Below are 12,147 nucleotides of genomic sequence, written 5' to 3'. Positions count from 1 at the left end.
AGACGTTCTGTGGAAAGACTAAGTTAATGTTCAAGTCTCAGAATCTGATCTTAGGTCAAATATCTCTTGCTTTTGCCAGTAAAAAGAGCCCAGATGTTTTTCTATTTATTTAGGCAAACCCTTGAAACACAAGTTAGTGATATAAAACTTTACATTTGCAATGTTAAGAACCCATATTTGGAAAGTCACAAGCATAAAATATATACTGTGAAATGGGAGGTCAGGATGGTGAACTCATTTCAGAACCATAGTTTTTGACTCAGGAATTTTGATGGGGTCTTCATGTTGGTTGAGCTTCTTGGTCCTAATATCATTGAGAGAATTAAATCATGATATTAAAACATTGAAACACTAATGCTTTGTTTTTATTGGCAGGATCCAAAATGATCTAATACTAATGCCATGAAACATCAGTCACTTTTTTCCTGATGAATAAGATGAACTTTGGCTGCTTATGATAGTAAATTTAATAATGTCAGTGATTTGAACTGTTTCAATTCTAAATGTGCAGAAATCTCTCCCTCACCCTTTCTCTCTCTCATACTACTGTCAGGAAGTTTTGTGGCAAATAAGTCCAAATGCATAGATCAGAACATATCATTCACATGTGCCATGCGTATGCCAAGGTTTGAGTCCCCACTGCTGGTACTCCCTCTCACAGGTGGTCTGAATTTGCTTCTCGCTGGTCCTGTAAGCAGATTTAATATTTCATAAGCACTGCTCCATCTCATGCCTCCATTATTGACACCACATGGAAGTCAGGAAATTGGTTCTTTCTGGGAACAGTTTGCAGAAATATGCAGCCTGTCAGCCCCTTTCTCATGGGTGCATTAACAGAGAGGCTCACGATTACAAGTAACGAACCTTCTCCAGATGTGTGTAGCAACTCAGCTCCAACTTTATCTTCAATCCTGAAGATGGACTTGACAAGATGGATTATTTGTGGCTATATCGTAATAACTTTGTGAAATTGGAATTCCCAGCAATCATAATGGCGGGTGAAGAATCAGCAGCAGAGCGCAGGAGAATTTCTCCTTGCAGTAAACAATACAAAAGAACAACAACAATAAAAGGAGCAAATCGGCTGTGGCATTTTTCTGCTTTAGACACTGACTCTTCCAGACTGTTTTAATTCTTTTCCTTTTATGATTCTGTTTATGTTACACACATTAAAGTTAAGTCATGTCTTTAATAGGATGGAAACTGGAAGTGAGATTTGGAAATGACTAAATCAGGCTGCTAAACTTTTTTCTTCTCTTGGAGAGCACAAAAACAACTGACAGAAAGGGATATACCAAAGAAAACAATTTTAATTGTCGGCTTCCATGGAAAATTCAATCCAGTCTTTTCATTCATTCTCTTCCAGTGCAATGCCAGCAGACTTCTCTCTATATGGGTAAGGGCTTAATTTAACTGACAAATTTCTAAAAGAGAGCTAAGTTTCTAAAAGAAAGGTTCTAGCAATAAATGATGTGTATATTCTCTCAGTCACAAAAGACAGATTTTTCCAGGATAAAGTAATTGGGGGTACATTTCTTTTGCATTTTATTAGCAGTGACAATTTCAAGGAAATAGTCTCTTAAGACAAGGCTGTATTTAAAATTTTTTCATTTAAATCACAAGTCTCCTGAGTTGATAATTATACAATTGGCTTCCTTTGGGAGTTATTTGTACATCTTCAAGGTTGACACTCTCAGTTGCTTGATGTTGATGTTCTAGATAAAATTCCTCAAGTGCAGCTGTTATGATTTAGCTTAATATGTTTGTACAGAGGGATTTCCTTTGTCATTGAAGAGATGGAATCAAAACAGAGTTAGTCATTCTTACATCTTCTATTTATAGCCAGTTATTATTCAGATGCATTGTAGAAGGATGATGTGGACACAAATTTTTCTTCCTTCCTTTTCCTTTTTTTTTTTTTTTTGTAAACAAACCTTTTTTTTTTTTTTTTATACCCTGTGGATTTAACTTTGGTTACTCACTTAGAGCACTTAACAAAAATATTACTACTTAAATGAAAAATTACCTATTAAGTCATCCCATCTCCATTTGCAAATTAAAGGTTTGTCAGTACAAAGTACGTGGGACGACCAGAAGTCATGGATGACTTACAGCCAAGTGGCAGGGGTCGGAAAGGTCAATTTGAAAAATTATTTGTATGGGTTACTTATGACTCATAGTCCAAGTCTTGAGAGTATATAAACAAAATTCTGCCCTATTTAGGTTAATGGCAGCATTAGAACTAACCTGAAAATACAGTGAGAGTCATGATTTAAGGGATTTTTGGTGGGAGGGGGGGAGAATTTTCATTAGTTTTTTTATTTTTGAAGGTAGTGAAATGGGAGTGGAAATCTTGGCTATACTGGGACAAATGGAAGAGTTAGGTAGATTAGCTCGATGAACTGGTTGTAGGAACTCCCTGGGCCACTGAAATTTATTTTCTTTCTTCCTTGGGTGGGGAGGTAAAGAGCTGATTTTAGAAGGCTCAAGAATAACTTGATAAGTGGAAGTCCTTCTGCTCTAGAAAGCAAGACTAACTTTTTGCTGGTCTGACCTATATGGTAAATAGGTGTGTCAATCTCAAAGGCAAGTCGAGGAACACTGAGTATGAGAACCAAAAGTCTATTGGAGCCAAAGAGAGGATGGCCCTCCAGGAAGACACAAATTCTAGTTTCCCAGAATAAATGTTCCTGGAATGGTGTTTTAGGGTCTGATTTTATAGATTAAAAAAGAAGAGGAGGAGGAGGAGGAGGTGGAGGAGGAGGAGGAAAGAAGAACAAGAAGGAGATTACAGCAAATCAGCTGTTACCCTTGCATGAGTTGACAAAAATATCACAGGTTGTTGATTGATCATTTCCCACTTTGTATTTTATATCCCAGGTAAGAATTCTGATAAGCAGGAACAAACCATTCTTCAAGTTTTTACTACTCTAATGGCATAAGAATGTCTATAGGAAACTAAGCCAGTGTGGTTAATGCTTAAATTAATCAGATTATGAGACTTTAGAATCCAGGAGGTTGTGACTACAGGCCACAACCTGTGTCTGCCAGGCCTGATAGGAGTTTGCAGAACCCCTTTCTTTTATTTAGCTCTTCAGGTATAGACAGTTAAATGAGATGAGTATGTGAAAAGTACTTTGTAAGTTCTGAAATCTTCTGCTGTTTTTGCTCACTGTAGTGTCTGAAGCAGCCGCTTGTGTTAATTTTCCAATCAGTGCTTTCCAAGTTATAGCAAATCAAATTGTTGGACAGAAGCAAGTCATAGTGGAATAGGGGAGGGAGAAGGTTGACAACTAGAATCCTCCATCTCAGACTTCCCTGTTAACCCTGTTGGTTCATCAGATGGCTTATTTTCATTGACAATATCACAGAAAAAGATTTGCTAAATGCAAGAACAGGCTATTACAGCAATATGGTCCTGACATATTTATCTTTTTGAGAATGTTCACAACCAGGTTAATTAATGGATGGCTGCGAGGTGTTCAATTTTAATGTCACTTTTGGCAATTAGGTAGGGGATGAGTCTTTGTTTCCTCTTTGTGTTAAACTGACAGTGGGGGTTCTATTGTTTTGAAGAGCTATTGAAGTAGCCTTCAAAGGAATCCAAAAATCATACAAATTCAATATAAAAGCATGAGATATCTAAGCCCAAAACCAAAATCACCCTCCTTACAACTGATCAGACATCTGGCCCAGCCCTAGGCAAGGGGACTTCCTGATTGATCATCAATGGGGATTTAATCTTTTGGTACCCAGAGGTTAGGTATTATGGTTTGGATTTGAAATGTCCCCTCCAAAGCTCATGTGTTGAAATGGTCCTCAATGTAACAAGGTTCAGAGGTGGGACTTTTAGGCAATGATTACAGCATAAAGTCTCTCACCTCATTGATTGATTAATCAACTGAGTTAATCCATTTGATGGATTAAACCATTGACAGCTGGTTGGACTACTGGGAGGAGGAGAGACCAAATTGAAGGAAGTAGGTGACTAGGGGTGTGTCCTGGAAGGGTTTATTTTTTCCCTGGCCCCCCTCTCTCTCTCTGCTTCCCAGCTGCCATGAGCTGATCAGCTTTCCATCACCATGCCCTTTTGCCATGATGTTTCTACCTTGAGCAAGCTGACCGTGGATTCAACCTCTGAAACTGTGAATCAATATAAATCTTTCATCCTCTAAGTTGCTCTTATTAGAAGTTTTGGCCACAACCAAATGAAACTAACACAGTAGGTAAAAGTCTAAGGGAGAGAATTCTCAAGTCTTGAGGTTTCACAAGAAGATAGGACCAAGATTTCTCCCTACCACAACCTGAACCTTCCAATTATCCTGGACATAGTGGTAAGGAGTGTAGGGCTGCAGGGATACCTATAGAACCTTAACTAGAGGCTTAGAGTCTGGGCAGGAGGAAGCTCTGGAGGAGACCCCATGTGACCTATGTGGTGTGCCTCATTCCCTATGAAATGATGACGAGACTAGAACTGGAGGGGAGGGGTTAGTGATAATTGAGAACCAAATTGTGGAATCCATAGGAAAAGACCATGAAAATCAGTAGTAACACCAGCAAAGTCTTCTTCAACCACGTATGAAGGGAGGATTAGTGAACTTAAAGCTATGGGTTGCCATGAGAGGAGAGTACTACTATCCAGTCCTTGGGGCTCTTGGAAGCTTGGTAAGGCCCTATGTAACCTATCATTAATCATAATGGTGTGGCCCTAAAGCTGTCTGAATCACTTCATACAATGAGTCTTGGGGAATGCTGTAAGGCTTTAATCTGGTGAGTGGAGGTAACAGCAGCATCTCTGGAAAGCAGCAATACTCAGAGTTTGAAGGTAGTACCCTCGTCAAAGAGGATTTTTTCTGCAGGGTGGGAGGAAGAGTGACAGGGCCTAGCGAGATGCCTGGTGAGGTATAGATTAACTGTAGGCACTCGGTCAGACTGTGGCCCAGATCAGGAAGTCATAGAGTGTGAACTGGAAACTTGAGAAAAAAGCAAAGTCATACAGATTGGGTAGAGTTTCAATAGGTCCTGGCAAGGAGACCACAGTCAACAGACATGTGGGCCCCAGTGGCTCCTTTTGGGGACACAGGATATCATTCTGTCAACATCAAATCCAGTACTGAGATCTATATACTGGCAGGAGTACATACTGGGGCGTTAGAACTGACTCAGAATTTAGCTGGGGCTGAGCATACAGATTAAAGCTTAACGTTTTTAGCTGGATTCACTTGGGGTAGGTGTTCTCTCCTTTGATGTAACAAAAGGTCTTTGTGACATACAACAGCTAGTATTAATGGGTAAAGCATTGGTGCTATCAAGGGTAGACTTATGTGGCTCTTTTACCAAAAGAAACATACTGATGGTCAGAATAAATCATGAACCAATTAAAAAACATACACTTTTTTGAGGATTTTAAATTGGTTCTTTTTATTTATACATGACAGTAGAATCCATTTTGACATAAATATAAAAGCATGGAATGTATCTTGTTGTAATTCAGTCCCTAGTACCCCCTCTTTCCCAGACCTCTGCTTCCTTCCCCCTGTTTTACTGATCTTTGTGCCACTTACCCATATTTTTAAAATTAATTTCTTGTGGATTTACATGATGGTGAGACTCAGTGTGATATATTTGTATACGTACATAGGAAAGTTATATCAGATACATTCCAGTGTTTTTCCTTTTCCCTTCCCTCCTCCCTTCCCATCATTCCCCTTCCTTCCCATCATTCCCCTTTATCTATTCCACTGATCTTCTGTTCTTTTTTTTTTAAATCCTCTACTACTCATATTGTGGATTAGCTTCTATATGTCAAAAAAATATTTGATCTTTCACTTTTTGAAACTGGCTTATTTCATACATGGTAGTCTCCAGATTCATTCGTTTACCAGCAAATATCATAAAGTAATTCTTCTTTGTTGTTGAGTAATACTCCATTGTGTATATATACCACATTTTCTGTATCCATTCATTTGTCAAAGAGTACTTAGGTTGGCTCTATACTTAGTTATTGTGAATTGTGCTGCTATAAACACTGATGTGACTGTTATCACTGTAGTATGCTGATTTTAAATCCTTTGGATATATACTGAGGAGTGGGATAACTAGGTCAAAAGGTGGTTCCATTTCTAGTTTTTTGAGGAGTCTCTATACTGCTTTCCAGAGTGGTTGTACACATTTGCAGACCCACCAACAAAATGAGTGTGCCCTTTTCCCCACATTCTTGCCAACGTTTATTGTTACTTGTATTCTTGATAATTGCCATCCTGACTAGAGTGAGATGAAATTTCAGTGTAGTTTTAATTTGTCTTTCTCTGTTTGCTAGAAATGGTGAACATTTTTTTCATGTATTTGTTGACCACTCATATTTCTTCTTCTGAGAAAGGCCTATTTAGTTCCTTTGCCCATTGATTGGGTTGTTTTTTTGTGTGTGTGTTAAGTTTTTGAGTTCTTTGTATATCCTACATATTAATGCCCTATCTGAGGAGCAGGTAGCAAAGATTTCCTTCCATTCTGTAGGCTCTTTCTTCATGTTCTTGTTTCCTTTGCTATGAAAAAACTTTTTAATTTGATGCCATCCCATTTATTGATTTTTAAATTTTACTTCTTGCACTTTAGGAATCTTTTAAGGAAGTCAGTTTCTGACTGGCATGTTGGAATATTGGGTCTACATTTTCTTCTAGCAGGTGAAAGATTTCTGGTCTAGGTGTTTGATCCCCTATCTCTCACCCTGCACAAAACTCAACTTGAAGTGAGTCAAAAACATATACTTTGAACCCCAAATTGGAACACATGATGTGATAAATATGAGATAAAGATACCAGATAAGATACCTGCAACCAGAATTGTTTTGATAAATAGGAAATCATGTGGTCAGCAAAATAAGCTTTGCAATTAGGGAGTTTATGTCTGTATAGGAGGGAGAAGGTATGCACATGTGAAAGTCAGAGAGGCTGTGTGTTGGAGATGCTAACCGGGGAGTACAGGAAAGGAAGAGCACTTGTCCTGTTTGGGCAATCAGGGAAGACCTCATAAAGGTAGCAGCACATAGTTGGACTTTGGTGGTTGCAAAGGATTTGAACAGGGAGCTATGGGAACATAAGCCTTTCAGGCAGAGAAATAGGATGAATGAAACCCAGAAATTTGGAAGCAAAAATTTTAGACACAACTGTTAATATATAAGTAATTTGGGAGAATGGGATAAGACAAGAGAGGAAAAGTAGATTCTAATGTCATGGAGATGGTGGTGAATGGGAAGTTTGGTGACCAGAAATCAGGCAATGCACTGTGTTCTGGAATATAAAGATGAGAAACTTCAGAAATGAAGACATACATTTGGGAGATGCAGACTTAATCTAAATTAATTTAGAATCTTTGTCATTTAGGTCCTTTCCTGGAAATGTATGATATTAAATACATTCAGAAGGAGAAGAACTAATGGTCAAATCTTTTACTTTGGTGGGCATACAGATATGGAAGAAGATTTTCTCAGCACAACATTAAGGAGGACACTCTGGGTAGTTCAGCACTAAGGCAGCTGAGAGAGGAGTGAGTATCAAACTGGAGTGCCAAGTACTGCTGAGAAGCTGGGAGGATAGATACAGAGAATATTGTGCTGCTGTTTTAGAACTCTGTTACCTTAGAAGTGTGGTTTCAGATGATCAGAGTCAAGGTAAGAGTAAAGGTCGAATCCCCAGTATGGTGGATAAGGAAAGTGGTTCTCAAAGTGTAGTCACTAGACCAGCAGTGTCAGTATCATTTATTTCTGAAAATCTTCTTGCCCCATCCAAGTCCTACTGACTCAGAAACTTTGAGGATGGAGTCCCAGAAATCTGTGCTTTATCAATCTCTCCAGGTGATTCTGATAGTTGCCAAAGTTTGAGAAATACTATGCTACAAGAATACATGGTGAGACTGTAGAGTCCAAGAGTCCCTATATGTTAAATCTGATTGTCGAAGGGTCCATAGACGTAGAGTACAGTATTCTCAAAGCCATCCTTATTTTATCTGGACAAGCATCGATTTCCTCCTCATTAGGATATTGTGATTTGAGGGGCCAGCTTTTTATTTTAAATACTGTTGTTCAGGTCCAGTGAGTCACTGAAGACTTTGGGGTTCAAGAGTGTTCCCTCTAGATCCATTGTGTTTTTGTGTGTGTGATGATACCTTTAAGTAGGTATAACAAACAAGTTTTATTTGTGTATCATTTTTTATTAGGATTCTGGACCAAGATCAATTGTGAGGCCACATCCACTGGGGAGAGAATCATGATTAGTAATGTCTGCCATGGGTGCAGGATGAAAGGACTGTGATCCACATGGTAGGTATTTACCATTCTGCCATAGGGTTTATGGAGATCCTAGGGCATGAGATACTTTTGATGGTAGCAGAATCCTGGATAAAGGATAAGGGTGTTGAGATGGTACTGAGGTAGGGGAAAGTATCTCAAAATTTTCCTGACCAGGTTGACTTTTATTGTCGTGTTCCTGATGCTTGACACCAACATGAATTACCATACCTTGACAAAGCTCCAGGAAATGTAAGAGACTTCGGGGTTTAGGAATAGAGAAAAAAAAAATCTACTATTGCTTATTCTAAATGGGAGGAATTAAACAGTTAGGGTCTGTGGTTCTCTAATGGAATCCACTTGCCATTTGTTTTGCCTGAAGTACAAGCATAGCATCCAAATGAGACTTTGACCAGAAGCATAATAACTCTTCCATCCTTCAGGTCCTCTGGGCTCCCCAAGACACAGCAGAACAGCTTTGTACCTGGGATGCTTTGTGTATTCTTCCACTTATCCAAACAGTTGAATTGGTTTGCTGAGTGGTGTTCTTTCACAAGCAGCCTGTTATCCTACTTACCATCCTAGTCAGGGGAGTTAAGTTATTTTACATATTTTTTTTGCCCTGTGGTAGCATAATGACTATTTTAAAGCAAAAATCTTGGAGGATATCATGAAGAGTAATTAAATATGACACCTGGCATGGGGAAGAATCATATGGTGTTATGTAAAGCATGAGGTTTAGGCTTCTTTGAGTTAGAAATGAATACATTTTTCCTATTCATACTTTAAAAATCTGCATCAGTGACAAGTCTTTGTTTGGAAGATTTTCTACTTAACAGGCAATGTAAATAATGAACTTGGAACATAGTTGAAAGGGCACAGGATTAGGGTACAGGAGAATTATATGATTTAAGTCAAAGGAGTGTTGGCTTTAGCACTGGTGTTTTGTTTTTTGATCTCTCTTGGTCTCAGTTTCTGATTTGATAAATAAAGGGATTAAGCAAAGCATTCTGTAAGTGTTCTGGGATATCAGTTGTGCATTTGGATTTGACATTTATTTTACCTGAACATGCCATTGTCTTAGACTCATTCATTAAGTCCAATGTCTAGTCTTACTGCTGGTTCTATTTTCCCTCTCTCTATCGCTCATTCTTTCTTTCTTGAGGGAATGTTTACTCTTGAGGTTCACTTATCTGAGTCAAAGTCTGGATTCATGTTACCCTGCTTACTACTTTGTGATCCCCTACTTGTTGGTAGATTACATAGGACATCTTCATGTTATTTAAAAAAAAATAAAATGAAAGATCCCTCCCATTTGAAAGGATCACCCAGAATTCCTGAAATTCCCACCATTATTTACTCCTTTGGCTTAAGGCATCGCAATATTTTCTGTTCATTAATTTACATTTCTTGAGGCCACACTACATAAAATACATCATACTAAGAAACACAGACCAATTTTTGCTTTTTGAAGCTTATAATTTAACAAAGACTTCTGAAAGAGTTCACAGGTTAATAACACCTCCATTGTTTCCTTTTTTAAGCAAAGGAACAACTACTGAAAGCTAAATATTAAAGTAAATCATTATCTTTAAGTAAACCATTTTCTGCTGCTTTAACGGAATCCCTGAGACTAGGAACTCTATAAGAACAAAGATTTATTTCTTTCAGTTCTGGAGGCTGGGGAAGTTCAATAGCAAGGTGCCAGGATCTAGTAAGGACTTTCTTGCTGTGTCATCTCATGGTGGAAAGCGGAAGGGCAAGAAAGCATGAGCAAGAATGAGAACAACAGGATCAGAATTCGCGTTTCTGAACAAGTCTACTCTTGGGATAATAACAGTAATGCATTCATGAGGTCCTACCTCCAACATTGTTGCTTTAGGTAGTAGGTTTCCACTCATGAACTTTGGGGAACACATTCAAATCATAGCAACAGTACGACTGGAGATGGATCTATTCTGAGATCTTAGCTTTTCATCTGTAGTTAGAACCTAAATGAATGACACACATATGGTTTGTCTAATACTAAGGGAAGGAAAGTAAAATCCAAATCCTCTTTTTTTTTTAATAGGAAGCTTTAAAGTAAATCTATATTTAATTAAATATATATGTGTTCATTACAAGGAAATATGACAGTGTACAGTAGAAACAAAACAAAAATATAACATAAACTATATTAGGATGATATATTTTATATAGTGTATTTCTTTTTTAAAATTATTTATTTATTTTTAATTTATTTTTTGTTTTTTAAAATTTTTAAAAAATTTTTACAGATGCTTTTTGATTCATTGTACACAAATGGGATACACCTTTCTGTTTCTATAGTTGTGCACAGTATAGATTCATACCATTCATATTATCATACATGTACAAAGTAAGAATCAATAAATGGAATGGATTCAAACTAAAATGCTTTTTCTCAGCAAAGGATAAAATCAATAATGTGCAAAGAGAGTCTACAGAGTAGGAGAAGATCTTTTCCACATGCACTTCAGATAGAGAACTAATCTCCAAAATTTATAAAGAACTTACAAAACTTTACACCAAAAATACAAAGAACCCAATCTATAAATGAGCCAAGGAACTGGACAGACACTTTACAGAAGAGGACATACAGGTGATCAATAAATATATGAAAAAGTTTTCAACATTTCTAGTAATTAGAGAAATGCAAATTAAAACAACTCTAAGATTTCATCTTACTCCAATTAGAATGGCTATTGTCAAAACCACAAACAATAATAGATGTTGGTATGGATATGGGGAAAAAGGCACACTTGTACATTGTTGATGGATTTGCAAATTGGTGCAGCCACTCTAAAAAGCAGTGTGGAGAATACTCAGAAAACTTGGAATGGACCCACCTTTTGACCCAGTTATCTCACTCCTTGGTTTATACTCAAAGGACTTAAAATTAGCTTACTACAGTAATGCAGCCACATCAATGGTCATAGCTGCTCAATTCACAATAGCTAGTTTGTGGAACCAACCTAGATGCCATTCAATGGATAAATGGATAAAGAAACTGTGGTTTATATATGCAATGGAATATTATTCAGCCATAAAGAAGAAGAATATTATGACATTTGCAGAGAAATGGATGGAATTGGAGAATATCATGCTAAGTGAAATAAACCAATCTCAAAAAAACAAAGGTCAAATGGGGGTGGGGAGGTGAGAGAAGAATAGAGGAACTTTACAATACGTAGAGGGAAATGAGAGGGAGGAGGGGGGAGTATCAAAAATGGTGAAACCTCATTTGAAAAGCAATGCAGACTTCTCCATTTCATATATAACTCAAATTCATTGTTTTAAAAATATTTTATTTTATTTTATTTATTTTATTTTATTTTATTTTTATTTTATTTTATTTTATTTATTTTATTTTATTTTATTTATTTATTTTTATGTGGCACTGAGGATCAAACTCAGTGCCTTATATGAGCCAGGCAAGCACTCCACCACTGAGCCACAACTCCAGCCCATCAAATTAATTTTTTAATACACTTTTAAGTAGAGAAACTATCAAACCTGCTTTAATGAGTATATAAGACATACTTATGAGAAAATATCCAGTACAGTATATGTTACAGTTCTTAGGCAACATCATTCCTTTAGATATGTCAAATGTACCACCCCTGCCCATATAGTATTTATTTGCTTAGGAAAATTTCACCCATAGAACAAAGATGAATTTCAGCCCAGGCAATATTACATTCTTCATTAGTAGAATTCCAATGAATGAGATGTCAGTTATATTTCATACACTCACTCATAAAAGTTAGGGAGTAGAAATCAGTGCCACAATGCTCAGTCATTAATATTCTTGAGAGGGCACATGTGTGACTTTTATCCTGGGTGAA

At 37.3% G+C, this 12,147-nt stretch overlaps 1 protein-coding gene across 7 annotated transcripts in view; it reads left to right on the top strand.

The window, feature by feature from the left end:
* Positions 1–12,147, top strand: part of LOC306649980 (uncharacterized protein) — a 193,119-nt gene that overhangs the window by 46,810 nt on the left and 134,162 nt on the right. For 6 of the 7 annotated variants that reach the window (XR_013760761.1, XR_013760762.1, XR_013760763.1 and 3 more), the window contains exon 2: positions 8,212–8,314. The exons of the other annotated variant lie outside the window; for it this stretch is intronic. The gene's annotated coding sequence lies outside the window, so the exon portion shown is untranslated. The remainder of the gene's footprint in view (positions 1–8,211; positions 8,315–12,147) is intronic. 7 annotated transcript variants of the gene reach the window in all.

The sequence above is a fragment of the Sciurus vulgaris genome, assembly GCF_902686455.1.
Source record: "Sciurus vulgaris genome assembly, chromosome: 2".
Lineage (NCBI taxonomy): Eukaryota > Metazoa > Chordata > Mammalia > Rodentia > Sciuridae > Sciurus > Sciurus vulgaris.
This window is presented reverse-complemented; position numbering and strand designations above follow the sequence as displayed.